We start from the raw sequence: 17044 nt of genomic DNA on the forward strand, positions 1-17044 counted from the left end.
TTCACCAAACGCAAACAACACAGTTGCCATTGGAACACAAGTCCTTCAAAAAACTCAGCAGAAGGGAATAATCCTTCAAAGCGGACATTTCATCTTCTCATTCACATGCCTTTCTTTTCATGACATTAAGGTGATGGACCTGCGACGGCTGAACACCAGACAATGAGCAGCAGCTCTAATATGGGAATTGAACAAAGGGAATTTGCACCCCTGTGCCCCTGGCCAATGGCATTACTCTGAACATTACCACCTGAACGTCCCAGTCTTCAAAGGCATCTAGTCTGTCAGTACTGTGCTTCCCATCAGGGGATGACTTGGAATGTTAAAGTCACTGGTATCCTTGCAAGTATTTGCCAAAATAAGGGAGTTGAAGTGAGTTGTTTTTGCGTAGAAGAAGTGGCATTCTTTGAACCAGTTGTCCTGGTTATGAGAACCAGCAGTGTACGCCATGCCATTGAAAGGTGTAGTCTTAGAATGCAATGTGGAATGCAGCAAGCAGCAAGGAATAAATGTAGTTACCTCAAAGTGGTGTGGTTGGAGTTTGGGTCATGATTGTGGGAGAAGTGAGATTTGATGCATGAGGTATATTACGTGTGCAGTTTTGTGTGTGATGGACATGGTTGTGGAGGCGTACCTTGTGTTTGTATTGAGGCGTAAATAGCGTTAATGTGGTAAAATGTGGCAGGCGTAAATTTCAGCAGAGCCTGTCAGGAAATGTAGGCTGGTGAGAGAATTTGTGCGGATGAAAAAGGAATGTTAGGAGTGGGTTTTGAACCCACACTCCGAGAAAGGGACCAGAATTCACTAAGCCATTGCAAGGCAAGGAATCACACTCCTTGAGTCGGGCGCCTTCGACCACTCGGCCATCCTGACAACAGTGGCTGTGGATTGTCAATGTGTGCTGCAAATTCTGTACACTTACTGAAGTGGAGCACACCGTTGTTTCTTGTGCAATGACAAAGCACAACCATCAATTGCTCGTGCTTGATTTAACAGGCAGTGCCATAATTCTCCTTTCCTGCTCCAAATCAACCCTAAGACTCACAGCTGTTATGCACCAACAGCCATTTTACCACCTTGCAGCAAACATCATTTTCTCAGACACATTTCTGCCTCCACCTTCACCAAACGCAAACAACACAGTTGCCATTGGAACACAAGTCCTTCAAAAAACTCAGCAGAAGGGAATAATCCTTCAAAGCGGACATTTCATCTTCTCATTCACATGCCTTTCTTTTCATGACATTAAGGTGATGGACCTGCGACAGCTGAACACCAGACAATGAGCAGCAGCTCTAATATGGGAATTGAACGAAGGGAATTTGCACCCCTGTGCCCCTGGCCAATGGCATTACTCTGAATATTACCACCTGAACGGCCCAGCTTTCAAAGGCATCTAGTCTATCAGTACTGTGCTTCCCATCAGGGGATGAATTGGAATGTTAATGTCACTGGTATCCTTGCAAGTATATGCCAAAATAAAGGAGTTGTAGTGAGTTGTTTTTGTGTAGTAGAAGTGTCATTCTTTGAAACAGTTGTCCTGGTTATGAGAACCAGCAGTGTACGCCATGCCATTGAAAGGTGCAGTCCTAGAATGAAATGTGGAATGCCGCAAGCAGCAAGGAATAAATGTAGTTACCTCAAAGTGGAGTGGTTGGAGTTTGGGGCATAAATGTGGGAGAAGTGTGATTTGATGCATGAGGTATATTTCGTGTGCAGTTTTGTGTGTGATGGACATGGTTGTGGAGGCGTACCTTGTGTTTGTATTGAGGCGTAAATAGCGTTGATGTGGTAAAATGTGGCAGGCGTAAATTTCAGCAGAGCCTGTCAGGAAATGTAGGCTGGTGAGAGAATTTGTGCGGATGAAAAAGGAATGTCGGTAGTGGGATTTGAACCCACACCCCTAGAAAGGGATCAGAATTCACCAAGCCATTGCAAGGCAAGGAATCACACTCCTTGAGTCCGGCACCTTAGACCACTCGGCCATCCTGACAACAGTGGCTGTGGATTGTCGATGTGTGCTGCAAATTCTGTACACTAACTGAAGTGGAGCACACCGTTGTCTCTTGTGCAATGACAAAGCACAACCATCAATTGCTCGTGCTTGATTTAACAGGCAGTGCCATAATTCTCCTTTCCTGCTCCACAAACAACCCTAAGACCCACAGCTCTTATACACCAACAGCCATTTTACCACCATGCAGCAAACATCATTTTCTCAGACACATTTCTGCCTCCACCTTCACCAAATGCAAACAACATATTGCCATTGGAACACAAGTCCTTCAAAAAACACGTCAGAAGGGAATAATTCTTCAAAGCGGACATTTCACCCTCTCATCCACATGCCTTTCTTTTCATGACATTAAGGTGATGGACCTGCGACGGCTGAACACCAGACAATGAGCAGCAGCTCTAATATTGGAATTGAATGTAGAGAATTTGCAGCCCCTGTCCCCCTGTTCAATGGCATTACTCTGAATATTACCACCTGAATGGCCCAGCCATCAAAGGCATCTAGTCTGTCAGTACTGTGCTTCCCATCAGTTGATGAATTGGAATGTTAAAGTCACTGGTATCCTTGTAAGTATTTGCCAAAATAAGGGAGTTGAAGTGAGTTGATTTTGTGTAGAAGAAGTGGCATTCTTTGAAACAGTTGCCCTGGTTATGAGAACCAGCAGTGTATGCCATGCCATTGAAAGGTGCAGTCTTAGAATGCAATGTGGAATGCAGCAAGCAGCAAGGAATAAATGTAGTTTCCTCAGAGTGGTGTGTTTGCAGTTTGGGTCATGTTTGTGGGAAAAGTGTGATTTGATGCGTAAGGCATATTACGAGTAAATTTTGTGTGTCATAGACATGTTTGTGGAGGCGTACCTTGTGTTTGTATTGAGGCTGAAATTGCGTAGAAGTGGTAAAACGTGGCAGGCGTAAATTTCATCAGAGCCTGTCAGGAAATGTAGGCTGGCGAGAGCATTTGTGCGGTTGAAAAAGGAATGTCAGGAGTGGGATTTGAACCCACGCCCCTAGAAAGGGACCAGAATTCACCAAGCCATTGCAAGGCAAGGAATCACACTCCTTGAGTCTGGCGCCTTAGACCACTCGGCCATCCTGACAACAGTTGCTCAGGATTGCCAATGTGTGCTGCAAATTCTGTGCACTAACTGAACTGGAGGACACCGTTGTCTCTTGTGCAATGACAAAGCACAACCATCAATTGCTCGTGCTTGAATTAACGTGCAGTGCCATAATGCTCCTTTCCTACTCCACAAACAACCCTCAGACTCACAGCTGTTATGCACCAACAGCCATTTTACCACCTTGCAGCAAACATCATTTTCTCAGACACATTTCTGCCTCCACCTTCACCAAACGCAAACAACACAGTTGCCATTGGAACACAAATCCTTCAAAAAACACATCAGAGGGGAATAATTCTTCAAAGCGGACATTTCACCCTCTCATCCACATGCCTTTCTTTTCATGACATTAAGGTGAGGGACGTGCGACGGCTGAACACCAGACAATGAGCAGCAGCTCTAATATTGGAATTGAATGTAGGGAATATGCAGCCCCTGTGCCCCTGTTCAATGGCATTACTCTGAATATTACCACCTGAATGGCCCAGCCATCAAAGGCATCTAGTCTGTCAGTACTGTGCTTCCCATCAGGGGATGAATTGGAATGTTAAAGTCACTGGTATCCTTGTAAGTATTTATCAAAATAAGGGAGTTGAAGTGAGTTGTTTTTGTGTAGAAGAAGTGGCATTCTTTGAAACAGTTGGCCTGGTTATGAGAACCAGCAGTGTACGCCATGCCATTGAAAGGTGCAGTCCTAGAATGCAATGTGGAATGCAGCATGCAGCAAGGGATAAATGTAGTTTCCTCAAAGTGGTGTGTTTGGAGTTTGGGTCATGATTGTGGGAGAAGTGTGATTTGATGCATGAGGTATATTACGTGTGCAGTTTTGTGTGTGATGGTCATGGTTGTGGAGGCGTACGTTGTGTTTGTATTGAGGCGTCAATAGCGTTGAAGTGGTAAAATGTGGCAGGCGTAAATTTCAGCAGAGCCTGTCAGGAAATGTAGGCTGGTGAGAGAATTTGTGCAGATGAAAATTGAATGTTAGGAGTGGGATTTGAACCCACAGCACTAGAAAGAGACCAGAATTCATCAAGCCATTGCAAGGCTAGGAATCACACTCCTTGAGTCTTGTGCCTTAGACCATTCGGCCATCCTGACAACAGTTGTGCAAGGCTGCCAATGTGTGCTGTAAATTCTGTACACTAACTGAACTGGAGCACACCGTTGTCCCTTGTGCAATGAGAAAGCACAACCATCAATTGCTCGAGCTTGATATAACAGGCAGTGCCATAATTCTACTTTCCTGTTTCACAAACAACCCTCAGACTCACAGCTCTTATACAGCAACAGCCATTTTACCACCTTGCAGCAAACATCATTTTCTGAGACACATTTCTGCCTCCATCTTCACCAAATGCAAGCAACACAGTTGCCATTGGAACACAAGTCCTTCAAAAAACACATCAGAAGGGAATAATCCATCAAAGCGGAAATTTCACCCTCTCATCCACATGCCTTTCTTTTCATGACATTAAGGTGATGGACCTGCGATGGCTGAACACCAGACAATGAGCAGCAGCTCTAATATTGGAATTGAATGTAAGGAATTTGCAGCCCCTGTGCCCCTGGCCAATGGCATTACTCTGAATATTACCAACTGAACGGCCCAGCTTTCAAAGGCATCTAGTCTATCAGTACTGTGCTTCCCATCAGGGGATGAATTGGAATGTTAAAGTCACTGGTATCCTTGCAAGTATTTGCCAAAATAAAGGAGTTGAAGTGAGTTGTTTTTGTGTAGAAAAAGTGTCATTCTTTGAAACAGTTGTCCTGGATATGAGAACCAGCAGTGTACGCCATGCCATTGAAAGGTGCAGTCTTAGAATGCAATGTGGAATGCAGCAAGCAGCAAGGAATAAATGTAGTTTCCTCACATTGGTGTGTTTGCAGTTTGGGTCATGTTTGTGGGAAAAGTGTGATTTGATGCGTAAGGCATGTTACGTGTAAATTTTGTGTGTCATAGACATGTTCGTGGAGGCGTACCTTGTGTTTGTATTGAGGCTTAAATTGCGAAGATGTGGTAAAACGTGGCAGGCGTAAATTTCATCAGAGTCTTTCAGGAAATGTTGGCTGGCGAGAGCATTTGTGCGGTTGAAAAAGGAATGTCAGGAGTGGGATTTGAACCCACGCCCCTAGAAAGGAACCAGAATTCACCAAGCCATTGCAAGGCAAGGAATCACACTCCTTGAATCTGGGGCCTTAGACCACTTGGCCATCCTGACAACAGTTGCTCAGGATTGCCAATGTGTGCTGCAAATTCTGTGCACTAACTGAACTGGAGGACACCGTTGTCTCTTGTGCAATGACAAAGCACAACCATCAATTGCTCGTGCTTGATTTAACAGGCAGTGCCATAATTCTCCTTTCCTGCTCCACAAACAACCCTAAGACTCACAGCTCTTATACACCAACAGCCATTTTACCACCTTGCAGCAAACATCATTTTCTCAGACACATTTCTGCCTCCACCTTCACCAAACGCAAACAACATAGTTGCCATTGGAACACAAGTCCTTCAAAAAACACATCAGAAGGGAATAATTCTTCAAAGCGGACATTTCACCCTCTCATCCACATGCCTTTCTTTTCATGACATTAAGGTGATGGACCTGCGACGGCTGAACACCAGACAATGAGCAGCAGCTCTAATATTGGAATTGAATGTAGGGAATTTGCAGCCCCTGTGCCCCTGTTCAATGGCATTACTCTGAATATTACCACCTGAATGGCCCAGCCATCAAAGGCATCTAGTCTGTCAGTACTGTGCTTCCCATCAGGGGATGACTTGGAATGTTAAAGTCACTGGTATCCTTGCAAGTATTTGCCAAAATAAGGGAGTTGAAGTGAGTTGTTTTTGTGTAGATGAAGTGGCATTCTTTGAAACAGTTGGGCTGGTTATGAGAACCAGCAGTGTACGCCATGCCATTGAAAGGTGCAATCCTAGAATGCAATGTGGAATGCAGCAAGCTGCAAGGAATAAATGTAGTTTCCTCAAAGTGGTGTGTTTGGAGTTTGGGTCATGAATGTGGGAGAAGTGAGATTTGATGCATGAGGTATATTACGTGTGCAGTTTTGTGTGTGATGGACATGGTTGTGGAGGCGTACCTTGTGTTTCTATTGAGGCGTAAATTGCGAAGATGTGGTAAAACGTGGCAGGCGTAAATTTCATCAGAGCCTGTCAGGAAATGTTGGCTGGCGAGAGCATTTGTGCGGTTGAAAATGGAATGTCAGGAGTGGGATTTGGACCCATGCCCCTAGAAAGGGACCAGAATTCACCAAGCCATTGCAAGGCAAGGAATCACACTCCTTGAGTCTGGGGCCTTAGACCACTTGGCCATCCTGACAACAGTTGCTCAGGATTGCCAATGTGTGCTGCAAATTCTGTGCACTAACTGAACTGGAGGACACCGTTGTCTCTTGTGCAATGACAAAGCACAACCATCAATTGCTCGTGCTTGATTTAACAGGCAGTGCCATAATTCTCCTTTCCTGCTCCACAAACAACCCTAAGACTCACAGCTGTTATGCACCAACAGACATTTTACCACCTTGCAGCAAACATCATTTTCTCAGACACATTTCTGCCTCCACCTTCACCAAACGCAAACAACACAGTTGCCATTGGAACACAAGTCCTTCAAAAAACTCAGCAGAAGGGAATAATCCTTCAAAGCGGACATTTCATCTTCTCATTCACATGCCTTTCTTTTCATGACATTAAGGTGATGGACCTGCGACGGCTGAACACCAGACAATGAGCAGCAGCTCTAATATGGGAATTGAACAAAGGGAATTTGCACCCCTGTGCCCCTGGCCAATGGCATTACTCTGAACATTACCACCTGAAAGTCCCAGTCTTCAAAGGCATCTAGTCTGTCAGTACTGTGCTTCCCATCAGGGGATGACTTGGAATGTTAAAGTCACTGGTATCCTTGCAAGTATTTGCCAAAATAAGGGAGTTGAAGTGAGTTGTTTTTGCGTAGAAGAAGTGGCATTCTTTGAACCAGTTGTCCTGGTTATGAGAACCAGCAGTGTACGCCATGCCATTGAAAGGTGTAGTCTTAGAATGCAATGTGGAATGCAGCAAGCAGCAAGGAATAAATGTAGTTACCTCAAAGTGGTGTGGTTGGAGTTTGGGTCATGATTGTGGGAGAAGTGAGATTTGATGCATGAGGTATATTACGTGTGCAGTTTTGTGTGTGATGGACATGGTTGTGGAGGCGTACCTTGTGTTTGTATTGAGGCGTAAATAGCGTTAATGTGGTAAAATGTGGCAGGCGTAAATTTCAGCAGAGCCTGTCAGGAAATGTAGGCTGGTGAGAGAATTTGTGCGGATGAAAAAGGAATGTTAGGAGTGGGTTTTGAACCCACACTCCGAGAAAGGGACCAGAATTCACTAAGCCATTGCAAGGCAAGGAATCACACTCCTTGAGTCGGGCGCCTTCGACCACTCGGCCATCCTGACAACAGTGGCTGTGGATTGTCAATGTGTGCTGCAAATTCTGTACACTTACTGAAGTGGAGCACACCGTTGTTTCTTGTGCAATGACAAAGCACAACCATCAATTGCTCGTGCTTGATTTAACAGGCAGTGCCATAATTCTCCTTTCCTGCTCCAAATCAACCCTAAGACTCACAGCTGTTATGCACCAACAGCCATTTTACCACCTTGCAGCAAACATCATTTTCTCAGACACATTTCTGCCTCCACCTTCACCAAACGCAAACAACACAGTTGCCATTGGAACACAAGTCCTTCAAAAAACTCAGCAGAAGGGAATAATCCTTCAAAGCGGACATTTCATCTTCTCATTCACATGCCTTTCTTTTCATGACATTAAGGTGATGGACCTGCGACGGCTGAACACCAGACAATGAGCAGCAGCTCTAATATGGGAATTGAACGAAGGGAATTTGCACCCCTGTGCCCCTGGCCAATGGCATTACTCTGAATATTACCACCTGAACGGCCCAGCTTTCAAAGGCATCTAGTCTATCAGTACTGTGCTTCCCATCAGGGGATGAATTGGAATGTTAATGTCACTGGTATCCTTGCAAGTATATGCCAAAATAAAGGAGTTGTAGTGAGTTGTTTTTGTGTAGTAGAAGTGTCATTCTTTGAAACAGTTGTCCTGGTTATGAGAACCAGCAGTGTACGCCATGCCATTGAAAGGTGCAGTCCTAGAATGAAATGTGGAATGCCGCAAGCAGCAAGGAATAAATGTAGTTACCTCAAAGTGGAGTGGTTGGAGTTTGGGGCATAAATGTGGGAGAAGTGTGATTTGATGCATGAGGTATATTTCGTGTGCAGTTTTGTGTGTGATGGACATGGTTGTGGAGGCGTACCTTGTGTTTGTATTGAGGCGTAAATAGCGTTGATGTGGTAAAATGTGGCAGGCGTAAATTTCAGCAGAGCCTGTCAGGAAATGTAGGCTGGTGAGAGAATTTGTGCGGATGAAAAAGGAATGTCGGTAGTGGGATTTGAACCCACACCCCTAGAAAGGGATCAGAATTCACCAAGCCATTGCAAGGCAAGGAATCACACTCCTTGAGTCCGGCACCTTAGACCACTCGGCCATCCTGACAACAGTGGCTGTGGATTGTCGATGTGTGCTGCAAATTCTGTACACTAACTGAAGTGGAGCACACCGTTGTCTCTTGTGCAATGACAAAGCACAACCATCAATTGCTCGTGCTTGATTTAACAGGCAGTGCCATAATTCTCCTTTCCTGCTCCACAAACAACCCTAAGACCCACAGCTCTTATACACCAACAGCCATTTTACCACCATGCAGCAAACATCATTTTCTCAGACACATTTCTGCCTCCACCTTCACCAAATGCAAACAACATATTGCCATTGGAACACAAGTCCTTCAAAAAACACGTCAGAAGGGAATAATTCTTCAAAGCGGACATTTCACCCTCTCATCCACATGCCTTTCTTTTCATGACATTAAGGTGATGGACCTGCGACGGCTGAACACCAGACAATGAGCAGCAGCTCTAATATTGGAATTGAATGTAGAGAATTTGCAGCCCCTGTCCCCCTGTTCAATGGCATTACTCTGAATATTACCACCTGAATGGCCCAGCCATCAAAGGCATCTAGTCTGTCAGTACTGTGCTTCCCATCAGTTGATGAATTGGAATGTTAAAGTCACTGGTATCCTTGTAAGTATTTGCCAAAATAAGGGAGTTGAAGTGAGTTGATTTTGTGTAGAAGAAGTGGCATTCTTTGAAACAGTTGCCCTGGTTATGAGAACCAGCAGTGTATGCCATGCCATTGAAAGGTGCAGTCTTAGAATGCAATGTGGAATGCAGCAAGCAGCAAGGAATAAATGTAGTTTCCTCAGAGTGGTGTGTTTGCAGTTTGGGTCATGTTTGTGGGAAAAGTGTGATTTGATGCGTAAGGCATATTACGAGTAAATTTTGTGTGTCATAGACATGTTTGTGGAGGCGTACCTTGTGTTTGTATTGAGGCTGAAATTGCGTAGAAGTGGTAAAACGTGGCAGGCGTAAATTTCATCAGAGCCTGTCAGGAAATGTAGGCTGGCGAGAGCATTTGTGCGGTTGAAAAAGGAATGTCAGGAGTGGGATTTGAACCCACGCCCCTAGAAAGGGACCAGAATTCACCAAGCCATTGCAAGGCAAGGAATCACACTCCTTGAGTCTGGCGCCTTAGACCACTCGGCCATCCTGACAACAGTTGCTCAGGATTGCCAATGTGTGCTGCAAATTCTGTGCACTAACTGAACTGGAGGACACCGTTGTCTCTTGTGCAATGACAAAGCACAACCATCAATTGCTCGTGCTTGAATTAACGTGCAGTGCCATAATGCTCCTTTCCTACTCCACAAACAACCCTCAGACTCACAGCTGTTATGCACCAACAGCCATTTTACCACCTTGCAGCAAACATCATTTTCTCAGACACATTTCTGCCTCCACCTTCACCAAACGCAAACAACACAGTTGCCATTGGAACACAAGTCCTTGAAAAAACACAGCAGATGGGAATAATCCTTCAAAGCGGACATATCAACTTCTCATCCACATGCCTTTCTTTTCATGACATTAAGGTGATGGACATGCGACGGCTGAACACCAGACAATGAGCAGCAGCTCTAATTTGGGAATTGAACGAAGGGAATTTGCACCCCTGTGCCCCTGGCCAATGGCATTACTCTGAAAATTACCACCTGAACGGCCCAGCCTTCAAAGGCTTGGAGTCTGTCAGCACTATGCTTCTCATCAGGGGATGAATTGGAATTCTAAAGTCACTGGTATCCTTGCAAGTACTTGCCAAAGTAAGGGAGTTGAAGTGAGTTGTTTTTGTGTAGATGAAGTGGCATTCTTTGAAACAGTTGTCCTGGTTATGAGAACCAGCAGTGCACGCCATGCCATTGTAAGGTGCAGTCCTAGAATGCAATGTGGAATGCAGCAAGCAGCAAGTAATAAATGTAGTTACCTCAAAGTGGTGTGTTTGGAGTTTGGGTCATAAATGTGGGAGAAGTGTGATTTGATGCATGAGGTATATTACGTGTGCAGTTTTGTGTGTGATGGACATGGTTGTGGAGGCGTACGTTGTGATTGTATTGAGGCGTAAATAGCGTTGATGTTGTAAAATGTGGCAGGCGTAAATTTCAGCAGAGCCTGTCAGGAAATGTAGGCTGGCGAAAGAATTTGTGCGGATGAAAAAGGAATGTAAGGAGTGGGATTTGAACCCACCCCACTAGAAAGGGACCAGAATTCCTCAAGCCATTGCAAGGCAAGGAATCACACTCCTTGAGTCTTGTGCCTTAGACCATTCGGCCATCCTGACAACAGTTGTGCAAGGCTGCCAATGTGTGCTGTAAATTCTGTACACTAACTGAACTGGAGCACACCGTTGTCCCTTGTGCAATGAGAAAGCACAACCATCAATTGCTCGAGCTTGATATAACAGGCAGTGCCATAATTCTACTTTCCTGTTTCACAAACAACCCTCAGACTCACAGCTCTTATACAGCAACAGCCATTTTACCACCTTGCAGCAAACATCATTTTCTGAGACACATTTCTGCCTCCATCTTCACCAAATGCAAGCAACACAGTTGCCATTGGAACACAAGTCCTTCAAAAAACACATCAGAAGGGAATAATCCATCAAAGCGGAAATTTCACCCTCTCATCCACATGCCTTTCTTTTCATGACATTAAGGTGATGGACCTGCGATGGCTGAACACCAGACAATGAGCAGCAGCTCTAATATTGGAATTGAATGTAAGGAATTTGCAGCCCCTGTGCCCCTGGCCAATGGCATTACTCTGAATATTACCAACTGAACGGCCCAGCTTTCAAAGGCATCTAGTCTATCAGTACTGTGCTTCCCATCAGGGGATGAATTGGAATGTTAAAGTCACTGGTATCCTTGCAAGTATTTGCCAAAATAAAGGAGTTGAAGTGAGTTGTTTTTGTGTAGAAAAAGTGTCATTCTTTGAAACAGTTGTCCTGGATATGAGAACCAGCAGTGTACGCCATGCCATTGAAAGGTGCAGTCTTAGAATGCAATGTGGAATGCAGCAAGCAGCAAGGAATAAATGTAGTTTCCTCACATTGGTGTGTTTGCAGTTTGGGTCATGTTTGTGGGAAAAGTGTGATTTGATGCGTAAGGCATGTTACGTGTAAATTTTGTGTGTCATAGACATGTTCGTGGAGGCGTACCTTGTGTTTGTATTGAGGCTTAAATTGCGAAGATGTGGTAAAACGTGGCAGGCGTAAATTTCATCAGAGTCTTTCAGGAAATGTTGGCTGGCGAGAGCATTTGTGCGGTTGAAAAAGGAATGTCAGGAGTGGGATTTGAACCCACGCCCCTAGAAAGGAACCAGAATTCACCAAGCCATTGCAAGGCAAGGAATCACACTCCTTGAATCTGGGGCCTTAGACCACTTGGCCATCCTGACAACAGTTGCTCAGGATTGCCAATGTGTGCTGCAAATTCTGTGCACTAACTGAACTGGAGGACACCGTTGTCTCTTGTGCAATGACAAAGCACAACCATCAATTGCTCGTGCTTGATTTAACAGGCAGTGCCATAATTCTCCTTTCCTGCTCCACAAACAACCCTAAGACTCACAGCTCTTATACACCAACAGCCATTTTACCACCTTGCAGCAAACATCATTTTCTCAGACACATTTCTGCCTCCACCTTCACCAAACGCAAACAACACAGTTGCCATTGGAACACAAGTCCTTCAAAAAACACATCAGAAGGGAATAATTCTTCAAAGCGGACATTTCACCCTCTCATCCACATGCCTTTCTTTTCATGACATTAAGGTGATGGACCTGCGACGGCTGAACACCAGACAATGAGCAGCAGCTCTAATATTGGAATTGAATGTAGGGAATTTGCAGCCCCTGTGCCCCTGTTCAATGGCATTACTCTGAATATTACCACCTGAATGGCCCAGCCATCAAAGGCATCTAGTCTGTCAGTACTGTGCTTCCCATCAGGGGATGACTTGGAATGTTAAAGTCACTGGTATCCTTGCAAGTATTTGCCAAAATAAGGGAGTTGAAGTGAGTTGTTTTTGTGTAGATGAAGTGGCATTCTTTGAAACAGTTGGGCTGGTTATGAGAACCAGCAGTGTACGCCATGCCATTGAAAGGTGCAATCCTAGAATGCAATGTGGAATGCAGCAAGCTGCAAGGAATAAATGTAGTTTCCTCAAAGTGGTGTGTTTGGAGTTTGGGTCATGAATGTGGGAGAAGTGAGATTTGATGCATGAGGTATATTACGTGTGCAGTTTTGTGTGTGATGGACATGGTTGTGGAGGCGTACCTTGTGTTTCTATTGAGGCGTAAATTGCGAAGATGTGGTAAAACGTGGCAGGCGTAAATTTCATCAGAGCCTGTCAGGAAATGTAGGCTGGTGAGAGAATTTGTGCGGATGAAAAAGGAATGTTAGGAGTGGGTTTTGAACCCACACTCCGAGAAAGGGACCAGAATTCACTAAGCCATTGCAAGGCAAGGAATCACACTCCTTGAGTCGGGCGCCTTCGACCACTCGGCCATCCTGACAACAGTGGCTGTGGATTGTCAATGTGTGCTGCAAATTCTGTACACTTACTGAAGTGGAGCACACCGTTGTTTCTTGTGCAATGACAAAGCACAACCATCAATTGCTCGTGCTTGATTTAACAGGCAGTGCCATAATTCTCCTTTCCTGCTCCAAATCAACCCTAAGACTCACAGCTGTTATGCACCAACAGCCATTTTACCACCTTGCAGCAAACATCATTTTCTCAGACACATTTCTGCCTCCACCTTCACCAAACGCAAACAACACAGTTGCCATTGGAACACAAGTCCTTCAAAAAACTCAGCAGAAGGGAATAATCCTTCAAAGCGGACATTTCATCTTCTCATTCACATGCCTTTCTTTTCATGACATTAAGGTGATGGACCTGCGACGGCTGAACACCAGACAATGAGCAGCAGCTCTAATATGGGAATTGAACGAAGGCAATTTGCACCCCTGTGCCCCTGGCCAATGGCATTACTCTGAATATTACCACCTGAACGGCCCAGCTTTCAAAGGCATCTAGTCTATCAGTACTGTGCTTCCCATCAGGGGATGAATTGGAATGTTAATGTCACTGGTATCCTTGCAAGTATATGCCAAAATAAAGGAGTTGTAGTGAGTTGTTTTTGTGTAGTAGATGTGTCATTCTTTGAAACAGTTGTCCTGGTTATGAGAACCAGCAGTGTACGCCATGCCATTGAAAGGTGCAGTCCTAGAATGAAATGTGGAATGCCGCAAGCAGCAAGGAATAAATGTAGTTACCTCAAAGTGGAGTGGTTGGAGTTTGGGGCATAAATGTGGGAGAAGTGTGATTTGATGCATGAGGTATATTTCGTGTGCAGTTTTGTGTGTGATGGACATGGTTGTGGAGGCGTACCTTGTGTTTGTATTGAGGCGTAAATAGCGTTGATGTGGTAAAATGTGGCAGGCGTAAATTTCAGCAGAGCCTGTCAGGAAATGTTGGCTGGCGAGAGCATTTGTGCGGTTGAAAAAGGAATGTCAGGAGTGGGATTTGGACCCATGCCCCTAGAAAGGGACCAGAATTCACCAAGCCATTGCAAGGCAAGGAATCACACTCCTTGAGTCTGGGGCCTTAGACCACTTGGCCATCCTGACAACAGTTGTTCAGAATTGCCAATGTGTGCTGCAAATTCTGTGCACTAACTGAACTGGAGCACACCGTTTTCCCTTGTGCAATGAGAAAGCACAACCATCAATTGCTCGAGCTTGATTTAACAGGCAGTGCCATAATTCTACTTTCCTGTTCCACAAACAACCCTCAGATTCACAGCTCTTATACAGCAACAGCCATTTTACCACCTTGCAGCAAACATCATTTTCTGAGACACATTTCTGCTTCCATCTTCAACAAACGCAAGCAACACAGTTGCCATTGGAACACAAGTCCTTCAAAAAACACATCAGATGGGAATAATCCATCAAAGCGGACATTTCATCTTCTCATCCACATGCCTTTCTTTTCATGACATTAAGGTGATGGACCTGCGACGGCTGAACACCAGACAATGAGCAGCAGCTCTAATATGGGAATTGAACGAAGGGAATTTGCACCCCTGTGCCCCTGTCCAATGGCATTACTCTGAATATTACCACCTGAACGGCCCAGCTTTCAAAGGCATCTAGTCTATCAGTACTGTGCTTCCCATCAGGGGATGAATTGGAATGTTAAAGTCACTGGTATCCTTGCAAGTATTTGCCAAAATAAAGGAGTTGAAGTGAGTTGTTTTTGTCTAGAAGAAGTGGCATTCTTTGAAACAGTTGGGCTGGTTATGAGAACCAGCAGTGTACGCCATGCCATTGAAAGGTGCAGTCTTAGAATGCAATGTGGAATGCAGCTAGCAGCAAGGAATAAATGTAGTTTCCTCACATTGGTGTGTTTGCAGTTTGGGTCATGTTTGTGGGAAAAGTGTGATTTGATGCGTAAGGCATATTACGAGTAAATTTTGTGTGTCATAGACATGTTTGTGGAGGCGTACCTTGTGTTTGTATTGAGGCTGAAATTGCGTAGAAGTGGTAAAACGTGGCAGGCGTAAATTTCATCAGAGCCTGTCAGGAAATGTAGGCTGGCGAGAGCATTTGTGCGGTTGAAAAAGGAATGTCAGGAGTGGGATTTGAACCCACGCCCCTAGAAAGGGACCAGAATTCACCAAGCCATTGCAAGGCAAGGAATCACACTCCTTGAGTCTGGCGCCTTAGACCACTCGGCCATCCTGACAACAGTTGCTCAGGATTGCCAATGTGTGCTGCAAATTCTGTACACTAACTGAAGTGGAGCACACCGTTGTCTCTTGTGCAATGACAAAGCACAACCATCAATTGCTCGTGCTTGATTTAACAGGCAGTGCCATAATTCTCCTTTCCTGCTCCACAAACAACCCTAAGACTCACAGCTGTTATGCACCAACAGCCATTTTACCACCTTGCAGCAAACATCATTTTCTCAGACACATTTCTGCCTCCACCTTCACCAAATGCAAACAACACAGTTGCCATTGGAACACAAGTCCTTCAAAAAACTCAGCAGAAGGGAATAATCCTTCAAAGCGGACATTTCATCTTCTCATTCACATGCCTTTCTTTTCATGACATTAAGGTGATGGACCTGCGACGGCTGAACACCAGACAATGAGCAGGAGCTCTAATATGGGAATTGAACGAAGGGAATTTGCACCCCTGTGCCCCTGGCCAATGGCATTACTCTGAACATTACCACCTGAACGGCCCAGCCTTCAAAGGCTTGGAGTCTGTCAGCACTATGCTTCTCATCAGGGGATGAATTGGAATTCTAAAGTCACTGGTATCCTTGCAAGTACTTGCCAAAGTAAGGGAGTTGCAGTGAGTTGTTTTTGTGTAGAAGAAGTGGCATTCTTTGAAACATTTGTCCTGGTTATGAGAACCAGCAGTGTACGCCATGCCATTGTAAGGTGCAGTCCTAGAATGCAATGTGGAATGCAGCAAGCAGCAAGTAATAAATGTAGTTACCTCAAAGTGGTGTGGTTGGAGTTTGGGTCATAAATGTGGGAGAAGTGTGATTTGATGCATGAGGTATATTACGTGTGCAGTTTTGTGTGTGATGGACATGGTTGTGGTGGCATACCTTGTGTTTGTATTGAGGCGTAAATAGCGTTGAAGTGGTAAAATGTGGCAGGCGTAAATTTCAGCTGAGCCTTTCAGGAAATGTAGGCTGGCGAGAGCATTTCTGCAGTTGAAAAAGGAATGTCAGGAGTGGGATTTGAACCCACGCCCCTAGAAAGGGACCAGAATTCACCAAGCCATTGCAAAGCAAGGAATCACACTCCTTGAGTCTGGCGCCTTAGACCACTCGGCCATCCTGACAACAGTTACTCATGATTGCCAATGTGTGCTGCAAATTGTGTACACTAACTGAAGTGGAGCACACCGTTGTCTCTTGTGCTATGACAAAGCACAACCATCAATTGCTCGTGCTTGATTTAACAGGCAGTGCCATAATTCTCCTTTCCTGCTCCACAAAAAAACCTAAGACTCACAGCTCCTGTACGCCAACAGCCATTTTACCACCTTGCAGCACACATCATTTTCTCAGACAGATTTCTGCCTCCACCTTCACCAAACGCTAGCAACACAGTTGCCATTGGAACACAAGTCCTTCCAAAAACACATCAGAAGGGAATAATCCATCAAAGCGGAAATTTCACCCTCTGAGCAGCAGCTCTAATATTGGAATTGAATATAAGGAATTTGCAGCCCCTGTGCCCCTGGCCAATGGCATTACTCTGAATATTACCACCTGAAAGTCCCAGCCTTCAAAGGCATCTAGTCTGTCAGTACTGTGCT

The 17044-nt window shown here is 44.9% G+C and overlaps 6 non-coding genes across 6 annotated transcripts; all 6 read right to left on the reverse strand.

Annotated features, from left to right (window-relative positions):
• Positions 1 to 2994: 2994 nt before the first annotated feature.
• On the reverse strand, positions 2995 to 3113 carry trnal-caa (transfer RNA leucine (anticodon CAA)). Its single transcript has 2 exons — positions 3076 to 3113; positions 2995 to 3040 (listed from the first exon to the last, which is right to left on the reverse strand). It is a non-coding gene; the product is annotated as a tRNA-Leu (tRNA).
• A 2124-nt stretch (positions 3114 to 5237) lies between these two features.
• trnal-caa (transfer RNA leucine (anticodon CAA)) lies at positions 5238 to 5356 on the reverse strand. The gene is made up of 2 exons: positions 5319 to 5356; positions 5238 to 5283 (listed from the first exon to the last, which is right to left on the reverse strand). It is a non-coding gene; the product is annotated as a tRNA-Leu (tRNA).
• A 4364-nt stretch (positions 5357 to 9720) lies between these two features.
• Positions 9721 to 9839, reverse strand: trnal-caa (transfer RNA leucine (anticodon CAA)). Its single transcript has 2 exons — positions 9802 to 9839; positions 9721 to 9766 (listed from the first exon to the last, which is right to left on the reverse strand). It is a non-coding gene; the product is annotated as a tRNA-Leu (tRNA).
• Positions 9840 to 11962: 2123 nt separating this feature from the next.
• On the reverse strand, positions 11963 to 12081 carry trnal-caa (transfer RNA leucine (anticodon CAA)). The gene is made up of 2 exons: positions 12044 to 12081; positions 11963 to 12008 (listed from the first exon to the last, which is right to left on the reverse strand). It is a non-coding gene; the product is annotated as a tRNA-Leu (tRNA).
• Positions 12082 to 15324: 3243 nt separating this feature from the next.
• Positions 15325 to 15443, reverse strand: trnal-caa (transfer RNA leucine (anticodon CAA)). The gene is made up of 2 exons: positions 15406 to 15443; positions 15325 to 15370 (listed from the first exon to the last, which is right to left on the reverse strand). It is a non-coding gene; the product is annotated as a tRNA-Leu (tRNA).
• Positions 15444 to 16445: 1002 nt separating this feature from the next.
• On the reverse strand, positions 16446 to 16564 carry trnal-caa (transfer RNA leucine (anticodon CAA)). Its single transcript has 2 exons — positions 16527 to 16564; positions 16446 to 16491 (listed from the first exon to the last, which is right to left on the reverse strand). It is a non-coding gene; the product is annotated as a tRNA-Leu (tRNA).
• Positions 16565 to 17044: the final 480 nt, after the last annotated feature.

Source organism: Cetorhinus maximus, chromosome 12 (assembly GCF_964194155.1).
Source record: "Cetorhinus maximus chromosome 12, sCetMax3.hap1.1, whole genome shotgun sequence".
NCBI lineage: Eukaryota > Metazoa > Chordata > Chondrichthyes > Lamniformes > Cetorhinidae > Cetorhinus > Cetorhinus maximus.